This window comes from Schistocerca americana, chromosome 8, assembly GCF_021461395.2.
Source record: "Schistocerca americana isolate TAMUIC-IGC-003095 chromosome 8, iqSchAmer2.1, whole genome shotgun sequence".
Taxonomy (NCBI): domain Eukaryota; kingdom Metazoa; phylum Arthropoda; class Insecta; order Orthoptera; family Acrididae; genus Schistocerca; species Schistocerca americana.
The window spans coordinates 354,257,170-354,279,833 of NC_060126.1; positions in this window are offsets into that span (position 1 = coordinate 354,257,170).

The window sequence follows — 22,664 nt, forward strand, 5'->3', positions numbered from 1 at the left end:
AGCACGGAAAATCGACGCGGCATGGACTCAACAAGTCGTTGGAAGTCCCCTGTAGAAACAGTGAGCCAGGGTCCCCCTACAGTTCATAATTGCGAAAGTGCTGCCGGTGCAGGATTATGTGCACCAACAGATCTCTCAATTGTGTGCTATAACCGTTGGATGGGGTTCATATCAACAATGTGGGTGGCCAAATAATTCGTTCGAATTGTCCAGCACCTTCTTCAGAGCAATCGTGAACAACTGTGCCTTGGTGACAGGGCGCATTGTCGTCCATAAACCTTGACTGGAAACACAAAGTTCATGAATGTTTGCAAACGGTCTCCAAGTAGACGAAAATAGCCATTTCCAGTCAATGACTGGTTCAGGTGGACCATTTAAACATAGCTCACACCGTTACGGAGCCACCACCAGCCTCCACAGTGTCTTGACGACAACTTGTGCCCATGATCTTGCGGGCTCTGCGCCACACTCAAACTCTACCATCAGCTCTTACCAACTGAAATTGGGATGAATCTGACAAGGTCACGGTTTTCCAGTCGCCTATGGTCCAACCGATAAGGTCACAACGGCAAAAGAGGCGCTTTCGATAACGTCGTGCTTTTAGCAAGGGCACACCGCGTCGGTGGTCTGCCGCCATAGCCCATTAACGCCAAATTCCGCCGCAATGTCCTAATGAATGTTAGTCACACGTCACACATTGATTTATGCGGATATTTCATGCAATGTTGCTTGTCTGTTAGAAATGATAATTCCACGCAAACGCCACTTCCCTTGATCGTTAAGCGAAGGCCGTCACCAACTGTTTCGTCCGTGGTGAGGCGTACGGCCTGAAATATGGTATTCCCGGCACACTCTTGACACTATGGATCTCGGAATACTTAATTCCCTAAAGATTTCCGAAATGGAACATCACTTGTATCTAGCTCCAACTATTCTTCCCCGTTGAAAGTCAGTAAATTTTCGTCGTGCGGCCATAATCATGTCGGAAACCCTTTCACATGAATCGCCTGAGTAAAAATAACACTTCCGCCACATCGCTGACCCACGTCTTTTTTCACCTCAGTATGTGTTCGCTTTCGCTGTTGACCACCAACTGTCATTTCTGTCTATATGAATAGTGTGTCCATACATCGATACGAGAGTCAGAGATATAACATACTGTATGGTATTATAATCGTATACTGAAAGAACCGAGCGAGGTGGCGCAGTAGCTAGCACATTGGACTCGCATTCAGGAAGACGACAGTTCAATCCCATGTCCGACGATCCTGATTTGGGTTTTCCGTGATTCCCCTAAGTCGCTCCAGGCCCGGCCGACTTCCTTCCCAGTCCTTCCCTAATTCGATGAGACCGATGATCTCGCTGTCTGGTTTCCTCCACCAAACAACCAAACACCCAACCCAATAAACTACAAGGTCGAAAGTGTAAAAAAAAAAAAAATCCAAAACGAACAGTGTGCTGAAGTAACAGATGCGCCTGCATGCTCCACTGAAATCCAGAGAATGGGAGAAGGAAGTCTTTATTACATTTCGAACGTTTAATAGTTAGAGATACACTATTCCAGGTGACACATCATTACAAATATAACATGTGATTATATAGCTACATGTTTGTGACAAATAATGTTTACTCTAGTTGCTGAAGGAGATTAACGACCGTCAAAAGCTTATGTTCAGAGCCAGAACAGTAATTTTAATGCATGGTTAGGCAGATGACACAAACATTTCTTTAGATGAGAAAATACGAAAGTAATTATATTCTTCTTCTAATAAAAAGTCGTAAGAGTTGTTTGCTGTAGCAAAAGAATGGCAACTTGCATAGAAAAATCATCAGCTATAATTTATCACATGGTCCTAAGATCATCATAAGTAAAAGGGACAACCATCAGTTAATATGGCAAATGACACATATTGTAAAGAATATAAACAACTTAAACTATTTGGTTGTCAATATTTAATATATGAACAGAGCTAGTTTGCTACGGCAAAATAAGTAACACGGTATAACACATGGCAATAAAATATGAAGTATATAAAAACGACTGTTAGTTTATTCTCTGAGGTCGTTAACGTCCTATGAACATCGCTACTAGCGGCTAAAAAGGAGGGGATGAAAGTGGAGCAGTGGTACATCAATTAAAAGCATAGAAAGCTAAAAAAATATATTTTCAATAAAATTAAAACCTTTAAAAAGAGTAAACATGATCTTGTTAGATGCAGCAAACGTGTGAAAGTTTGTGATAAGACCATAGCCGTAGAACACACAGTAAAACGAATTTTGCTTCAAAATGGGAAAAAATTGTTCCAATTTTCACAATCTGTAAAAGTTACTAAGGTCATCAACGTGTTACACGAACTTATGTCAAAAACAGCAGCACTAGGCCTTATTGCGCCGTTTCCGAGTTAGTTAGGATTCTGCGTGAACGTTAACCTTTTTAGTGAGGGCTTCTGCTGTTGAAAACCAGTAATGTGACACCATTTGCTCAGAATCGCACAAATCCGACAAAGAGATATAAGGAAGTGGGAACTGGAAGCACCTCCTAGAAAAAGAGGAGTAAGAATTGGACACACAAGCTTTGTTGACACCGTCGTAATAAATCAGTACCCGATTAATCGACACAGGAATTATAACGATTAAGTCCATTAGCGACCATTGATTCACAGACGGGTTTCATTTCATGAAAACGAAGGGGAAACGTCAGAGTTTGGTAACAACCTCACTTGTTCAGCATCGATGAGCACTAGAGGTGAGAATATTTGCAGAAGTACCAGGGGAGAGTGTTGTACCATGGAACCACGGAACACTTCAGATTCTCGTCTCTAGTCACCCATGTAGTAGAGGTTTAACAGACTTCTTAATTCCGTTTTCTAAATGAAGGCATTCACTTTCTAAGTGCTGTAGCTTATTTCTGAACTTACGAAAAGTACATCAATAAATTAAAGGTTTTCGGAATGTGATGATTTTCTCCAAAGAACAACATGGTTTAGTATATTTAATACAGAGGAACAAATTTGCAATTGAAAATTGAAAGCGTTTCGGTACTGTATTTGGTCGTCTGTCTGTTACATTGCAATACTACGCACAAGTAATCAGTAAGCGAAATCAAATAAAGCAGAAGCTATATAAGCAAAATGTTAAAAGTTAAATACGTTTGAAGAATACAGGGAGGAATCCTGATAACTTACTTTTTTTGTGGATGAAAATTTAAAGTTTCTAGACACATATTATTTCAGTTTATAATGTTATTCACTTTATAATGTTATTTTCGTCATTTTTGTTTAAAGTAGTAATACATATTCCAAACAAGCATTACTGTTGAATTTAAGATATACATATATACACCTGATTAATGTGACAGCAATACGATGTATTTATACCGTGAATGCAACTTGTACAGGGAAAAACTGACATGTCCGAAACGTAGCTACTAGCTTTCAAACACTTACCATTTATTTAATTTCTCATTACAATAAACTATCTAATGTGATCTTACAACAATACGCCATGAAATATTGTTCTCTTCTTTTTCAATGGTTGGTATGAGTGAGGAAGACGGCACTTGACTACGGCAAAAAACCTTTAAACTACTGCATGTCTTTGTATTTCTCATTAGGTATTGTAAGATTGTCTGTAAAATGATCAGAAAAATCTAATTCAAACAGTTATAACACTTAAAAAGATAGAAAATCACTTCATGAAACAAAAACATTTCATAGTTTGTGACTGCAAAGGAAATACATTGCATGGGGGCTTAATTATAAATATGAAATGCAAATACTTTTAATTTTTTAGTAGCTAACTGTCCGGTTACGAAGTGTCGTAAACGGTTGGCCCTGACTAGTTTTAGTACGCAATCTGACTGCATAGAATAACAACAAAGAATGAAAGAAAATTTCCGTTAACACAATTATTTAATTAAGTCCCCAGCAACTATAAAACGTACAAAACCAAAGCACAAGTATAACTGTTCTGTGTGTGGAAGTGTGATTCAACGTACACATCTGGCACGGTTCTTCTTCAATAAGACAATAAATTTTAAATACCATTTATACTGAAGTAATTAAAAAATAGAAATACTATAATTGCGCAAGAAAACCAGAATTACACTCTAATACAAGAACACAAGCCAGATGCTTTGTTGACTGAACCTGTAATGACGCATTTTTCAAGACATTGAAATAATAAAAAGAAAAGGGAAATTTTTTACCTTCGTATATATTGACGAAAAGCACTCTAATCATTACAATATCTCCATTGGAACAACATCTGCTGTCTAGCCCATCAAACAACTGCATAAAACGTAGAACAAGCACTCCCTGCTACAACATCTCAACACCGACTCACTACTGCCACATCTCGATAAGCACTCTCCACCACGACTTCTCGACAAGAACTCTTCACTACGACATCTCCGCAAGCACTCTCCACCACGACTTCTCGACAAGAACTTTTCACTACGACATCTCAGAAAGCACTGCCAGTGGAGGCGGCTGAATAATACTCTTTGGCGCAATCTCTGGCGCTGTGACTCAGTGTAGCCACCTTTCAACATCTTTATCTACAACTTACGTGGCTACCCTCCAATCACACTTACGTGCCTGGCGGAGGGTTCTTTGAACTACCCTGAGACAATTTCTCTACCGTTCCACTCTGACAGCGTGTGAGAGAAGTAAACCCCTTAATCTTTCTGTACGAGCTCTGATTTCTCCTCTTTTACTATGATGATCATTTCTCTCTACATGGGTAGGCGACAACCAAATCGTTTCACATTCAGAGGAGAACGTTGGTGACTGAAATTTCGTGAAAAGATCTCACCACGACGACAAAACACCTTCATATCGAGGAGACGACAAACTGAACTTGCCCCCTCTCCAGTTGGTAATCAGTTTTTCTTGCCAAGAAGGAATGACGACGCTTGCTCATATGCCCTGTTTTAGCTGCTTCAAAACCGAACCAGTGATGTATTATATCATGTGACTTCCAGTTGTCTTCTTGGCCTGGACTGGAAAGGCAGTTTGTTCTGGTATATTGTTTTATCCAGACGCTCTTTCCAATCATTGATTATTTCTGGTTGCTGATCAACACCAATTAGAACAAATGGCTAAGGGTGTGTGCGTGAATTCCTAGAAACTTTACACTACTATTTCGGCATTTGAAATTCTTGAGTTTAATCAATCATACTTGACCTACGAATGACCCATTATGAGGAATTTCACCTTTACAGAGCCCAGTAGTTTATCTGTATGCATTAGAATACTAGATCTTGCAGGCATCCGAACACAGCCCTACTATAGTTTTGCCCTCCGTGGGAGTTACAGAAATCTTCTGATGTCTGATTTGTGGATGAAGAAAAGTGTGTAGAAAATGATGAAGTAACTATGAGACTTCGTTTGCTCCTTTTCGGCCTGCGATGCCTGGATACATAAGAAAGTAAATATGCTTTGTTAACAGAAGATGAACATTGAAAACAAATACAGACAAATGTAGTTTATTATAAACTTCATTTGTCTTTATATTTAGACATGGGAAATTTTTATTGTAATCCGTGGTTATTGCAACATTAGCGAGATTCTTCTGACATTCACTCTTTGCTTTTACCTCCCTGTCGTAGAACACTTTTTGTTTTCTATGCAATACAGGATGGTTGCATTGGTCGAAGTTCTCAATGAGGCCGTACTTTCATTTCGGCAGTTAGTTCCCTCTCCAAATTTTTCTTTTTGGATAGATACTTATCACATGAACCACAAGTATCAAGCCCCGGATATCCAGAAATATTGAAATCTGAATTGAATATCGTGTGGTCTGTCTCATATGATACATCCTTTTCTTTAAATTACTCCCTGAACATAATGAACATACCTTTTATATTCAAGGGCTCAGATAGGTAGACTGTTTTCCATTTTCGTCTAACTGTAATGGCTGTTCCGAACTTTAAATAAACTATTGTGCCATCTTATTGTTCCACGGGTTACAAGCATTAAAACCTGAGGGGGGGTTCTGTGTTTTCCTTGGCCATATCGCAAATATTGGTCTCCATATTTAGATTTCTTGAATAAATCATCTATCTTGCCCTTCTTTATTCCACGTAATAGCATAAATGCATGCTTTCAGACACGTATTTCTTCGACAGTTCTGTTAACAGTAATGCAAACATATAATTCGTAAGGTTCATATCGAAACTGTGCCTCCTGCTGTACTCTCTTCGGACGCCTGCGCTGTGCGGGGACCACTCCGGTTAAACGATTTAGAGGTTTAATTCATCATGATTTTCAAACTGGTTCACCTTCTTAGTAAGATTCTTTTTATTTCTATCATTGATAATAGCAAAACAATTATTTTTACACTTACATGGTTCTCCTGTTTCGTCTGATAGGGGTCTGAAACTATTTGAACCGTCACTAATGCGAGCGAACTTCTTCCTTTTAAAGTCATATTCTCTGAAGGCGTACTATATATTTTTTTCATCAATAAATGACTCGCTTTCTTTTTTATTCATATTACTTTGCCACACCAAACAGAAATGGTCATATTAAACGCAACGAAGATAATATCAGCGGTAACAGACCTGCAGAAGCTAGGAATCATCATATCGTTAAATTTTCGCCTCAAATTCCCTGGACTTGTCAGACTATACCTCTTTTTCGCATACACTTGACCGACTTTTCCCCTGCACGCGTTTACAAGATATTTGGCGACTCGTCAGATTGCTGACCATTTCTGTTAAGCCAGCTAAATTTTCACTGGCAGAATTATTAAACTATGGAAAAAAACGAGAAATCTGTGGTTTGTACTTAAAGGGATTTTCCCCTCAACCCTTCATTTTGAAACTGAAGCTATTAGAAAATAGAAAAAATTTTCATTTTCAAGATACGTAAATTTGTTAATCCATTAACAAAACTCAGTTAAATCACAAATATCACATGTTCCACAACAAAATACCTTCTCTTTCAAGGTGCAAGATGGTGAACGACCGACGAAAATGTATTAAATTTTAAAAGCTCCTTTTCAGGTAGGTCCGCAGATTGCATAGGGCCAGTGACTGACATGTTGTATAATTCCCTGTTTTCTGCTGCACATTGATTTTACTAGCTCGTTATTTATACGAACGACAAGTCGCGTTTCATCAGTTTGCCATTTTCAAGTTTGTTATTGATAGCAATTGAAAAACCTTCTTTTCGAATGGGCTTCCTGCATGCATTAGGTAATGAATGACAAATTAAGTATTTTCCCATTTTTTGCTGCACAGTGATAGTCTCAGCTTGTTATATACGAAAACTATGAGTTTCGTTTCAGCGGTTTGCCATTTTCAAGTATGTTCTTGACAGTAATTCCAAAGGCTTCTTTCAGATGAGTCTGTAGCCTGCATTAGGCCAGTGAGTGACATATTAAATATTTCACCGTTCCGTTTTAACTGCGGAAAATCTCAAAAACTACACGTGGCTCTAAGATCAGTCACTAGGCTGAAGTAACGGCCGAAAAAACATTGTTTTCCTTTGTACACTATCCTCTAGGTGCAACTGGAAATGGAAAATACAGGGGAGACGGAAGGCAAGTGGGCTTCACCAATTCGATTTTTAGATTTTACCATATTTCAAATTCCTGGCCTCTTCTGCGTGAAACAGTTTTTGTTTTATATAAATACGACAATTTTTTCGTGAGGTATGATGGTTTTCTTGACGTTGTGTGCAAACTGAGGACAGTTACAGCAAGGCTTCTGACCGGGTATGTGCAGAACAAACCAATGGTCCTAATGTCACAATTTCCACATTAGAGTGCATTGTGCGTGTCCAGAAGAGAATGGAGTCCAGGTTGAAAAGATTGTTGACAGAAAAGTCAAAATAGTATTGGAAGATGGTAAGAAGATAGGTAGTAAAGGTCGCCTGACAAATGTTGAAATAGATAGATTACAGAATTATTATGGCTTGGCCATAAGAAGAAATGTAGGGAATTTAGAAAACATGAAAATCTGTATGGGCTATCTTTGTCCATAAGCTTTCCACAAATGAAAATCCAGTGCACGGTCTTTACCCGAATGATCTTGACACTTGGTGCAAGTACAGGAGAAGTGCCAGATATGACCACAAACATTTTTTACCTGATGTGTAATGAATGAAATTAAACCCATATTTAGAGACCTTTGTGCAGATATCTTGCTGAAGAAATGTCTTTATGGGAAAACCCAAAATTAAAGTGAATGTGTGAATTCTGTCATTAGGAACCGGATACAGAAAACTGTATTGGTTCAACTTACAACCCTCAATTTTGGGTTTATGATGCTATTTTATGCTTCAATGATGGTGTAATTAGAAAACTGGATGTTTTGGAATATATGGTCATAAAATCTAGTGGAAATACTGCAAAATCTTTGGTGCAAATAAATGAAGACAGAATGTGCAAAGCAGATATTGGTAATTTAAAATGCACAAAAGAGGCCAAACAGAAAAGAAGAGGGACGAAGATAAGAAAAGAGGATCAGTATGATTCAGATGATGCTCAGTATGGTGCAGAAAATATCAGTAACTATACTTGAATCACAATATTAAACTTTAAAACGAATTTCCTCAAAACTACATTTTCTTTTACTTTCAGGTACCGTTACTTGATAAACTAATGGGGTTAGAAACATAGAATTTGGTCAATTTGAACTGCAGATGGTAATAATAAATAAATTGAGAACTACCAAACAATCATAAACTGTTTTATAATAATTAATGTAAAAATGTTAAGTTTTACTAGTGAAAGAATCAATGTCTTTTCTTCAAAACCATAAGAGGTATTATGTTCATTTTACTTGTAAATTGAGGCATATATGTTACATATATGCAGTAAAAAATCAATTCTTTTTTCACTTATAGTTCTTTTGAAAAGTGTTTTCCTTCAAAGGGTAAAATAGCATTTGCAGAATAGGAATAAAAATTGCCTTCCGTCTCCCCTTAAGTGCGGAATATCTCAACAACTGCTCATGGCGGTCTCTAGCGCGCCTTCATTCATGTGGCTCTAAAATCAGTCACTAGACTGAAGTAACGGCAGAAAAAACATTATGTGTTCCTTGGCACAATATCCTCTAGGTACAACTTTCTTGTCCTACAAATGGAAATTACATTTATTTCGCACAATTTGAAAGCTTTTCGAGATAGAGGACGCACATAACAATAAATCTGCTCTCTCTACCCTTACCTTGTCAAGAGAACTAGTATATCCCACCAGAATTGTCTACAAATTCTTGAGCTTTCTCTCATAGCGGACGTCGTTGCCGTTATCATTATGAACAGCCTTGAAGCGTGCAATAGCAGCACACCATACGTAGACGACTGCAACACACTCTTCAGAAGGAAGGTAATCATATTACCCCGCCCCCCCTCCCCCCTCTAATGGAAGCCCGTTTGCAATGCAAACGTGCAGCTACTGCACTGAGCTACGCTTCAGTACTGCAGGCGCAGATAGGTATCAGCAGTAGCACCAAGTCGGAGCAGTATTATAGGGATTTGCATGCTGGCAACGGGCCCTACTGTAATTGGTTGTTTTAGCGTCGGTTACTGGGTATGCAAACAATTGGTACCAACTACTTCATTTTATTTGAATTAATATCAGCCCTCGAAATCGATGCAGGTGGATGAGGTTTGACATTGTCAGATTTTTATATAATGGACTCTCGGGACGCACCCTGAGCTGTATGAAGACAACGGCAGCAGATGACGTAAAGGACGCGATTGTATCTGCTAATCAGTAGTACCTCGTGGAATTCATAGCATCTTTAGTGTAGCGTTTGGTTAACTGTATTTGGCATAAGTCGTTATTACGGTTTGTAAGTGCAAAGATCGTGACGTCAAATGGATTAATGTCCCTTCTCAACTGTATTAAGCATTTTATTCGTAGAGCATAAGTACAGACAATGGAAACAAGGGCATTCACATCGGATTTCAGAATTTGACCATAACAGCGACGAGTAGTATAATGAGCACAAAAACACCGTCTTGTAAAAAGCCAGCACCGGAAAGATACGGCAGCGATTAGATGTGGAGCTGCTTAAAATCTGCGGTACATGCCAGCATGCAATAGCCATTTTAGATTTTTTTTTTTATTTTCCAACTTCTCCTCATCTTGGTGTTATTAGGCAGCAAAACCATAACAGCGTGTATCCGAAACTAAGCAGGGATCGACAACTGACAAGCAATACAGGCCACAGAGGAGTGAAATCAATTTTTCATGGTTTTAATAAATCAAGCGGTAAGAGCCACGACCATATCAACAGCAAGAATTTGTAGGAAACCTGGGGCAGTGTACAGTGCCATTGTCTTCAAACTCAGTAGTGTCCAGTTTTATCCCTAAATTCGGTAGAGCTAGAAACGTTAAATTCGGTTTATTTATTTGTTTAACCTCAAATGATGGTGTCGCCAGGCTGTGTTACATCCACCAGGCATTAATCACATATTCCATCGCATTTCTTAGCATAATCATGTCGTAAGTGACATCAGTTACACAACAGTATAAAACGTTTAGTAATGACTACAGTGTATACTTCTATATCATGTATAACAGTAGAGACGAGGTACAGTGATGGAGCCAGTTAAACTATGAAGACCTCAGAAAATCGGCGGAAGAGGTAGGGATAGAGCAGAGATGGCAAACGGCGACTCGCGAGCCACAAGCGACTCTTCCACGAAATAGCGCGAGGGGCCGCGCATACACAGCGCGAATGAAACTTCGTGGCCTACGCACGGTAGGTTTTCGGCTTGGGAGAGTCTATTTGCAAGAAGTATTGTTACGCGGGGGTGTACGTGATTCAGACCACTTGCTGCCACTCGCATCGCTTTTTCTGCTTGTGGCAGTGTCTTCGAAAGTGGGGGATAGATAATGCATTTAAGTCCGGCGCGTGAGAGCTGAATTTCATGCATTGCAAGGTAGTCGAATAAATACGAATTCTGATGAAGACTGTGGAACAGTTTCTCGAGAATTGTGGGAAGATAGGTGCGATCGAGAGAACGACGGTAATTATATTAATAATAAATCATTTAGAAGCGATTTATTCGTAACTACGAATCGGAAATAAGTTCAACAGGCGATAGCAGGAACAAATAAATACACTCCTGGAAATTGAAATAAGAACACCGTGAATTCATTGTCCCAGGAAGGGGAAACTTAATTGACATATTCCTGGGGTCAGATACATCACATGATCACACTGACAGAACCACAGGCACATAGACACAGGCAACAGAGCATGCACAATGCCGGCACTAGTACAGTGTATATCCACCTTTCGCAGCAATGCAGGCTGCTATTCTCCCATGGAGACGATCGTAGAGATGCTGGATGTAGTCCTGTGGAACGGCTTGCCATGCCATTTCCACCTGGCGCCTCAGTTGGACCAGCGTTCGTGCTGGACGTGCAGACCGCGTGAGACGACGCTTCATCCAGTCCCAAACATGCTCAATGGGGGACAGATTCGGAGATTTTGCTGGCCAGGGTAGTTGACTTACACCTTCTAGAGCACGTTGGGTGACACGGGATACATGCAGACGTGCATTGTCCTGTTGGAACAGCAAGTTCCCTTGCCGGTCTAGGAATGGTAGAACGATGGGTTCGATGACGGTTTGGATGTACCGTGCACTATTCAGTGTCCCCTCGACGATCACCAGTGGTGTACGGCCAGTGTAGGAGATCGCTCCCCACACCATGATGCCGGGTGTTGGCCCTGTGTGCCTCGGTCGTATGCAGTCCTGATTGTGGCGCTCACCTGCACGGCGCCAAACACGCATACGACCATCATTGGCACCAAGGCAGAAGCGACTCTCATCGCTGAAGACGACACGTCTCCATTCGTCCCTCCATTCACGCCTGTCGCGACACCACTGGAGGCGGGCTGCACGATGTTGGGGCGTGAGCGGAAGACGGCCTAACGGTGTGCGGGACCGTAGCCCAGCTTCATGGAGACGGTTGCGAATGGTCCTCGCCGATACCCCAGGAGCAACAGTGTCCCTAATTTGCTGGGAAGTGGCGGTGCGGTCCCCTACGGCACTGCGTAGGATCCTACGGTCTTGGCGTGCATCCGTGCGTCGCTGCGGTCCGGTCCCAGGTCGACGGGCACGTGCACCTTCCGCCGACCACTGGCGACAACATCGATATACTGTGGAGACCTCACGCCCCACGTGTTGAGCAATTCGGCGGTACGTCCACCCGGCCTCCCGCATGCCCACTATACGCCCTCGCTCAAAGTCCGTCAACTGCACATACGGCTCACGTCCACGCTGTCGCGGCATGCTACCAGTGTTAAAGACTGCGATGGAGCTCCGTATGCCACGGCAAACTGGCTGACACTGACGGCGGCGGTGCACAAATGCTGCGCAGCTAGCGCCATTCGACGGCCAACACCGCGGTTCCTGGTATGTCCGCTGTGCCGTGCGCGTGATCATTGCTTGTACAGCCCTCTCACAGTGTCCGGAGCAAGTATGGTGGGTCTGACACACCGGTGTCAATGTGTTCTTTTTTCCATTTCCAGGAGTGTATAACCATGTGCAATAATAAATGTACTTGTAGATATGACTGGTTTCCGTAATTCCATTGCTTCGTTGGTTTTTGTGTCTTTATCTTACGGCGAGTGCTCTGAAGCAAAGTTATGTTGATTTTTAACACCTGGAATAGTATTCCTTACTCAAGTCAAATGAAAGAACTAGCGATTGCTGTTCTTCTCCTATTTGGATCTACGTATTCATGCAAACAGTCATTTTCAAGCATGAACCTTGTGAAGAATAAACTGAAAAATGTGCTTATTAATGGGAACCTGGAATCTTACCTAAAATTACCCGAACTTTCCAAGGAGCTCCCAAAATATTTTCACATTAGTATTTGTTAGTGACTGCTGGCATTTAATTTGTGGATTCCATAGTATACAATTTTATCAATAAATAATATCATGATCAAGTACGGGAGCAAGTTTTATTCATTGCACTTACAGTCTAACTAAGACTTAAATCTTTACGAAGTAGTTTCTTAACTTAATTTTATGGATCGTTGAGGAATGAAAGAAGATATAGTGTCGAATATTAAGGGAGGTCAGATGAGACTGTTTGGACATACAGAAAGGAAGAACGAAAGGAGGCGGACAAAAAAGTATACAAGATGGGTGTGAAGTGTGGATGGGAATTGGGGAAAGGGTCGACCTGAGCGACTGTACTTCACTCAAACAAGTTTAGGAGTATCTTAATTAAGTTTATAACTATAAATTTGCCTGTCTAGTGTAAGATTAAAAAATCGGCTTTCATAAGAAATTTCCATTGTTGCGTTTTTAATAAATGACTTTTGATTGAAGAGTTTTCCGACAACTAGAATAAAGCAATGTGATGGAAACACAAATGATAAAAATAGGAGAAACATAATGAAGTGACCGACTGAAAAACGAAAACAGGAAGAATCTTAACTGGGAGAACCTGGGATCGTGCAGAGGAAAACCTGTCCATATACGTTATGTTTTGTCAGTATTTTGGGAAATATGAGTGTGGCAGCAGGAAGTGACTCAACTTCTTCTCAAAAGCAACAGTAGAGTTAATTGTGTGCAGAGTGCAGGGCAACTTGTTCCACAAGCGGACAGCAGCAACAGAGAAGGAGTCGGCGATGGTTTCTTGTTTTATTGATGTGCACAACTAAGGGACTTAAGTGAGATATTGTGTTTCGATTATTAAGAGATGATACATACTTAATCTCTAATGCAATGCACTTGGATATATGTGCACTGTGGAGCCGATGAAACAAAAATACTGTGTGGTAGTCACTAAAGAGCAGAAACAGAGCGAGTATGACTCAAATGTTGCGGGCTGCATACTTCACAAACAGAGATGCAGCTGTTACATCAGCGCTAATGGGCTTCCTTCGTTCTTGCTATAGTTCTGCGAGTGTGACGAGTCTTAAACTGTGGTGCTGCGCGGTCGCTTCATACTAGTAGTAGTAGAAGTAGTAGTAGTAGTAGATTTATTCATCTGTAGATCTCTTTGTACAAGGATATAGGACATGCCAAAGTATTAACAAGTTTAGATCAATTTAAAGTAAGCTAAGTCGTATACACATATATTTAGAATTGTAGTAAGAGACAATCATTATAGTTACTCCTGGTATATAATACTTTTTTTCCAAATAACTTATTAAATAATGTAATGACACAATTTTCACTCATATCTCACTATCAGTCACTGGACACACCATACACATATTGTTTCATAACACTTCACTCACTACACACACATACACACACTGGTGATCTCTGGGGCCATTTTCTGTACCGCAACTTCCCATTTGCTATCCTAAAAAACTGAGTCAGCATCACTCCATAACGAGTGAGATGTTGAACTCAGAAATAGGATGGGGTGTTAGTGTTGTGCTATGCATAGATTGGGGGTGAGTATTTGTAAAAAGGAAAAAAGAAGGAAGAAAACATAAAGTGAAGATGTTATGTGGAATGTTGCATGTTTCATAATCATTATTATTATTATTTATTTGTATAACATTTTTAATCAAACCCCTACTCTGTTATATCTAAGTAATCCTTCAATTTATAAAATGCATTGCGTAACAGGTACTTTTTAGGTGCCATTTTAATAAGTGTGTTTTTGCAATTTCTTTAGCCTTTTTTCGTAATTTATTGTACAGTTTTATTCCTTAGTAGAAAATACTGTTTTGAGTTTTATGTTTAGTTTTTCTTGGTAAATGTACGTTGAGTCTACCTCTTGTTGCATGGTCATAGACAGAGCTGTTTCTGCAGTAGCTACCAATGTTATTTGTGATGTGTACAACTGGCAGGTAAAAGATTTCACATGGAGCAGCTAAAATTTCCAGTGTTTTGAACAGATCTTTACAAAGAGCTCGACTAGCATTGTTGGTTATTATTCTTATGCCTTTCTTCAAGAGTTTGAAAATTGCGTTCATATTTTGTGCGTTTGTTCCCCAGAGAAGAATGCCATAGTTAAGAATTGAATGTACATATGAATAATATGCAGCTAAAAGACACTGAATGTTACGCACTGATGATAGGATTCTAAGGACATAACATGCTGATGACATTCTGTTTGAGAGTACCTGTGTGTGTTCACACCACTTCAACTGAGAATCAATAATCATTCCTAGAAATTTTGCATTTGTTACACAATTTATAGATGTGCCATCTACATCTAATTTAACATTGTCATTTTTCATCTTCAAATTGAAATTCGTGGCTTTAGTTTTCTTTATATTCAATGTCACTTTATTGCTTATTGACCGATCATAAACTTCCTTGAGAGTTTCATTTGTTTTCTCAGCAAGGAGTTCTCTTGTTTTCTCAGTGTCATCAGCGAAGAGAATGATCGAAACCAGTCATTACCTACTCCTCTTATACCTAATGTTTCTAATTTATTTAATAGAATCTTGTGGTCGACTGTATCAAACGCCTTAGAGACGTCCAAAAATATGACTGCGACACACTCGTCTTTCTCAATAGCATCAAGTACAACTTTTGTGAGTTCTACTATGGCTGACTCCGTATTTTTGCCACTTGTATTTATTCAGGTAATTCATTAATCTGTCTTTCATAATTGCTTCTATTATTTTTGAGAATGCTGACAGCATTGACTGGTTCGCTTCCTGAAGCATGCATGAGTGTAAGCCTAGTCGTGACTTACTATCAGTACGGAAGATGAATACACAATCTTGCTGATTGACAAAGTGGCACTGACAAAGCGAAGTGACCGATGACCGATATCAGATGGCCTATAACGAAGCTTTGTTTTGTGAGACGAAATTTAACTCATGCAAAGAACACAATTACAGACGTGTTCCATCAGAGAAGGAGTGATAACTGAAGTGTTTCATGCTATAAACCATGCTTCAGACGAAAATATACAAGTCTCGTCCAGTGCAAACAAAATGGTCGTATTACTGTTTATTCCACCTCCGCCACGAGACAACGTATGTGCTACGTCAAACGGAAACTGGGCTCAGAGCAATGCGCCTGCTACATCGTTGCGACAAGAAAGTGCGCTATTTCTGTATTCATTTGGTCATTGTAACTTGTATTTGTGGATTAAAAGCGAGTTGTGTAGCTTATCATAGATTTCTGGACTTTATTTTCGTAATTAATCACCATTTCTAGATTCCTCTTCATTCTCATGTAACTTTTTCTGGTACTTTCGTTACAGACTCAATAACGCCCCGAAAGTGTGTACACGTCACTGTAATTCTTACACTTTTTCTAATAGATACTAAATGTTACAATTAATTTACAACAGTCTTAAATAAGTTTTACCTATATAAATGTATACACAGAAAAATATTCATTGCTAACAAAATGGTTCAAATGGCTCTGAGCACTATGGGACTTAACAGCTGTGGTCATCAGTCCCCTAGAACTTAGAACTACTTAAACCTAACTAATCTAAGGACATCACACACATCCATGCCCGAGGCAGGATTCGAACCTGCGACCGTAGCAGTCGCACGGTTCCGGACTGCGCGCCTAGAACCGCGAGACCACCGCGGCCGGCCTTCATTGCTAACCGATCGGTCATTATATTGGTGTATAATAGAAGTCTAGCCCAATGGTTGCTTCTCTCATTTGGGCAAGTCTACCATTTTGTGAGATCTAACTTGTTCTTGAGAATGGCTATGCAGGACGATATTCGGTGAGATAAATGAACAGAAATTTACAATTTAGTGGCGGAAATTTCTTTCAAAACGGTTGCGTGTGTCGTGGAAATGCGTTGAGGCCCCTATTCTGATTGCGAACTCGAGAGTCCCGCCCACCTTTCTGATCGAGTCGTGTCCACTTCTATACAACAACAGACTCAGGTGACGATAGGGCTATGACGGAGACTCACGAGTTGAGTATGCGGGCACACGGAACGGTAAGTTTGGAAATGATGTCACACGATTCACTGTCAGATTTAAAGCGAGTATACAGACATCATTTCTGATGTCTAATAATCATTAACTTATTGGCCGTAACCAAACTAACTGCACGTATGAAGCACAGATATTGTCAAATTAATGGAAGCTGCAGATGTAGTGCACACTAGGGTTTTTGGAGGCTTTGTATGGCCACAGAGTCAGAATTAACGCTATTTTTTCGTAATAGCTAACGCATACTCATCTCCCACAACATATTCATAAGGAGTTTCTGTAAAGAAATGGCAATTGACATAAGCACTGACTGAATGAAAGATTTTATAGTCTGTAATGGCGTTCAGTATTCTCTGATCCTATATCACTTCTAACGGAGGCTATTGTAAGATGGAAGCTCAAAGTAACTAGTTACCAAAAGACGGAAAAAAATTCGGTGACAGAGGAGATTGGATGACTCAGCGAGTCTGGCTGCTATAATATGGCCTCCTATTCTAAGATTTTGCGTTGTTCTGCTGTTGTAAATATCTTAGCATTACACTGGTTATAAACGATTGGAGATTCTCGTTACATGACATTACTGATTAATTAGCTATGTGTGCAGTAGGTGTTCGTATGCTCTGATAACTAGACGCAAGCAAAAAGAAACGAAGTAGAGGATACCTCTAGGTATCAGCGAAACGTCCGATAACATTATGCTCGTATATGTTACAGTTATGTGGGCAGAAATTCTATATTTGATATCTAACGTCGTGTCTGAGAAAGACAATGCTGCAGTTAAATTCTAGCTGATAACACTGTACACCACACGGACCTATATTATCGGCAAGAAAATGCACTGTCATACCGCACTTGAGTTGTCGATGGTTGTCGACAAATGCGATATAGACGTGCGACTATTAGATCATCACGGAACATAAACGCCATCCAATACTTCCAAGATGCCTTGTGTTCTCCAAATCACAAAGATGCATCGTGGTCACCAGGGCAGATAGGTTCTACACGCTACCGTAGATGCGATCTAGTCCGTGTATAATGAATAAACTGGTATAACCTACTTGCAGTAGTTGAAATTTACTGTTTTTCGGCCTAACCTGTTTCATACAGAACGAATAACTGCATTATGGGCAGGACAGAAGGCATATGCATGCCTCAGAGCGACTGTGCTCTGGCGCCTCTTCGGGACATAGCCAATAGAAAACATTTCCCATCGTCGCTGGAAGCGTCAGCGAACATAACGTCTCTAACAATAGTTGTTCACATGACATGACCTATCACCCCTAGATGTTAGATGCAAAAGCTTTGAAGCACCGTATATATTTAATCAGCTTGCTGTTAACTACACAGATTCTCATATTTAAGAACGTATCTACATACAGCTACCCTCATTTACCGCTCCGCATTCTTTTTTTCCGACGATATACACTCTGTATTTAAGCAAATTTCAGTATCCAGTTTCTCATAATGAAATACTACAAATAAAATTAATATTCATTAAGTCTTACCACCGGCAGCGAATGTTTTCCCTTGACTGATATCATGAAGCTCAAAATAGTGAAATTTTATCTTTAATGTACAGCCGCAAGAGATTTCAGCAAAAATAATTTCTTCTTAAGAAGATGGAACTTTAGTTCAAGTTGGCTTTGAATCCATGTGAATTTGTAATTTTGTCTGCTTGAAAATATTTTTGGTTTCATTTGATAAGCCGTAACTGATGACACACAATAACAGATTTTATATTGCGAGACAAATCAACTTCACTAGAGATAATACACTGGTGTTATGAGAGAAAACAAATTATCGGGAACACCACTGATTTTTCCCTCCCATAGCTGTCATCTTTTTCTGAAAGCTGAAATTTCGGTTGCTTCTAAAATGTCTACTGAGCGCGTTTCTTTTTTCAAAAGTATCAGATAATTACATTATTTAAACAAAAAAAAGTCCATTTCCACAAAAGTGTTTGTCTTCATCTTTGAAGAGATTCATTATGACTCGCGTCTCCCGCAAAATTTTCTGGAATACTATTTATTAATTGGCTAAGTTTTACACAGTTTACTATGCTTATCATATTTTAATATTAGATTCGTTGAGGATTCATATATTATCTTCGATGTAAAAATTTCTATGTGAATGAAACAGTTAGTATGCAGAAAATTTTGTTTATTTTTCAAATAATGAGCTGCAGTTCTGATTAACATCCAGATTTTAAACGACCACCGCTACGCCTTTGCATTTTTAGTGCACTAGGTTTACTATGGCTCGCGAACATAAGTCAATGAATTTTTATTCTTCTTCTCTCGAACCGTCACTGCAGCAGAATGTGAATAATATCGGAATTTCTGATACAGAAAACGTAAACATGTGTTTTCCCTGGAATGTCAGGCTTGACATATGAACCAGCTGCGTTGTATCGCTGTATGGAAGCCAGTTTGTTTCTACACTGTCCATGTGCATACGTATCCCGCAAGTGATGTCGTAAATCATTGACGTGTGGCGTTCTTTCAGCTATGTTTGACTTGAACAAACACAACCCGTTGTTACATGTAAGCTTTGTTTAAGCAGGACGTGGCTGATACGTCCTGCTCAGACTCATATTTACTAATTGTGCTTTGGAGTGTGCTAAATTCAGTCTTCCCAGCAGTCTCCGACAGGTTCAGTATCTCCACTCTGTATCTTGGCCTCACTGCAAATACACACTCAAATCAACACTATCACCACAGATATACTTTATTTACTGCCTAGTGTTTGTTAAAGCTTCTTTCAGTCTCTTATAAATTTATTTCCTAGAATCGTGGTTATCAATGGACTCGTAAAAATTTAAATTCCATGTCCGAATGTCTTTTAAAACAATCCAGTACGGTGGCTTTATCAGTTTCGTATAATTTAGTCGTTCAGTTGCGCTATCTGTCATGCCTAGATTTGTAAAACTACCGTATACTACCATAGGCTAACGTAAGAAGGAGTAGACTGCAGTAAATCTCCTAGTAGCTTTAGTCAGTTAAGGTCGTACCCACGTTACCTGTGTGTTAGTTGTGTTGCATATCTGTTGGGCGTTACCTCATAGTAATCAATTTCTCTGCGCAAGTAACCAACGTCTTACTAGATTCCCCTAAAAAACAAAAGCAGTAAACTGTCTAGAAACTGAGTGAGGATCTATAACGGGCTGTGTATCCTATGGAACATTTTTGTTTTACATAGTCATCCTCCTGACTGTTACTTAAGAAAAATCAGTATTTGTAGCAAAACCGAAATTGCCAACATTTAATTCACGTCATTCGAAAATTGTTGTAACGTCAAACCCTTAGTACTGATGAACGCTGGTGATCTAACTTCAGTTTGGATTAACACAACTGATTAAGATTATAAAGTATTATAAAACTAATTATCGACTCCGTAATATGTATAAACTAGATAAATCCTTGAAGACAGGCTGTGTTGTAATTCGAAGTGAAATTATATAACTAAATTGAACCATGAAAATAAAATTATGAGCTTACAAAAGTAACATTGTTACACATAATTTTTCTTTGAAGACTATTGACCAGATGAAAGACTGAGAAAAAGTGGAAGTTGTTCTGTTGCTCCTGTTGATAATTTAATAATGGAGATGTTAGTTTTTGTTACGACTAACATTCCACATGAAGAAGTCTAACATATTTGCTAAAGGTGTCAACATAGCAATGAATGTTGCATGTGTACATGTAACATGACACATGATACATGATACATGAATGATGAATCAGCTGGTATTGTAAGACCTGCCGAATGAGCTCTAAATGAGACAATTTTCCTCAACACTGTAACTGCTACGCCCATTTCATATTAAGTCATATAACTGGCCCCATCTCCTTTTTTTTTTGCCCGCATCTCGTGGTCGTGCGGTAGCGTTCTCGCTTCCCACGCCCGGGTTCCCGGGTTCGATTCCCGGCGGGGTCAGGGATTTTCTCTGCCTCGTGATGGCTGGGTGTTGTGTGCTGTCCTTAGGATAGTTAGGTTTAAGTAGTTCTAAGTTCTAGGGGACTGATGGCCATAGATGTTAAGTCCCATAGTGCTCAGAGCCATTTGAACCATTTTGAACCATCTCCTTTTCATAGAACTTGGAGGTTCCAATATCTATAACACAATATATTGTGAAGTAACTGTACTGACATGGTGTAAGCAAACTATGATTTCTATTTTTATTATAACACCATAGACAAAAATAAAATCGCCTAATTTATGTGTAATCTGTTACTAGTTCTTATGTACCATGTACTACAGCAGTACTCTTTTATTTATAGACTAATGGGCCTGCCTCATTAAAAGTCCTGACATAATCTTCTATAGTCTGAAGAGATACTGTAATTTCTAATACTACATGTGATATGACATGTGTGAGTTTCGGTTCACTACTTTAAAAATAAGATAATGCGTGTAACAATAGCTAATATAATATGCCATTAAATATAGCGGTAGTAGTCTATCTAATGTTATCGATTATCCACAGATAACTTCTAAACATCTTTGATTATTCGTGTCCACATGTACAAGTGATTTATTATGATGTTACATGAAGCTGTAAGCTTAAAATACGTAACTAACTTGGGTTATTAAGTATACTCATATGTGAGAGATTGGTAAATAAATCAATGTCACCATTTGTGATGCTTGAAAATGGCCAAAGGTAGGAAATGGCCAATCGCAAAGATAATAAAAAATAATACAGCATACCTCGACCATGTTTTCATTCACAAAACAGGTTGAGACTGTGGACCCTCACAAAAATAAAATTTAAAAATTATCATAGTCTACGCTTACTGACGACAGTCCATGGTACCCTACGGTAGTTTTAGAACTCTAGACAAACTTACAAGGTATCATACCACGGCCCCACCTACGCCATATAGTGCACCACATCGCTGCTACACTCCCAACCTAAAACATTAATGATTGTACTAACAATAAGATTTTCAGAAAATTACGAGAAAACACTACACACACACACACACACACACAAACACACACCCACACACAAATTATTTGTTTCAATTTTCTGCCATTATTCACTACTTTATTCTTGTTTTTGGTAATGAAATTCTGTAACATTTAGCTAAGTTGTATGTTTTTCTTAGAGAGGATGTTGATGGTTCGGTAGAAGCACTATACGATAAAATTAAAAACAGAGACAACTTTGTGTTGACTCTCGCGAACCAAGTCCTCCAAGCAATCATTCTATGGTGGTACGGTATCAACGATTTCAGTACTTCCTTTGGGTACTTCTTAGAAGAGTATATGCAGTTCTTTTCATCGTATTGAAATTTATTAATGAAATAATTAAGAAATGAGTTTTGAAAGCTGTTGCATGAATAACAAGTACCTCATCAATGTTAGTGGAAAGAGCACTGGCCATTTTCCTGAAATGTTTCAGTCACGGACTCCAACATGCATCAGCAGCATAAACTTAATCGTTTTAAGTGGATATGTATCCTTTTGCTGTGCCGTAAGAACGTGGTCAGTACGCAGTGGAGTCTTTTCACTACGGCGAACGTCTGATGCTGGCAGCACGATTACATGCAGTGCATGAAACGTCGTAGCATGACGTGCTGTTTGTACTTATCTTGCGTCAGGTGCTGTTTTCAAACAACTCATGTCGTCATCGTCGGCAGAATAGTCGATTTTTACGACCAGCAGCAATTGGCAAGGTAAGCTTATGTTACAGAGGACGCAGCTATTGTGAAAAACACAAAGCGTGAACTTCTCGCGTGTTTTGGTGATGAAACCGCCGCGCGACATGAGAAATGGCACCTTTGTGAAAAAAACTG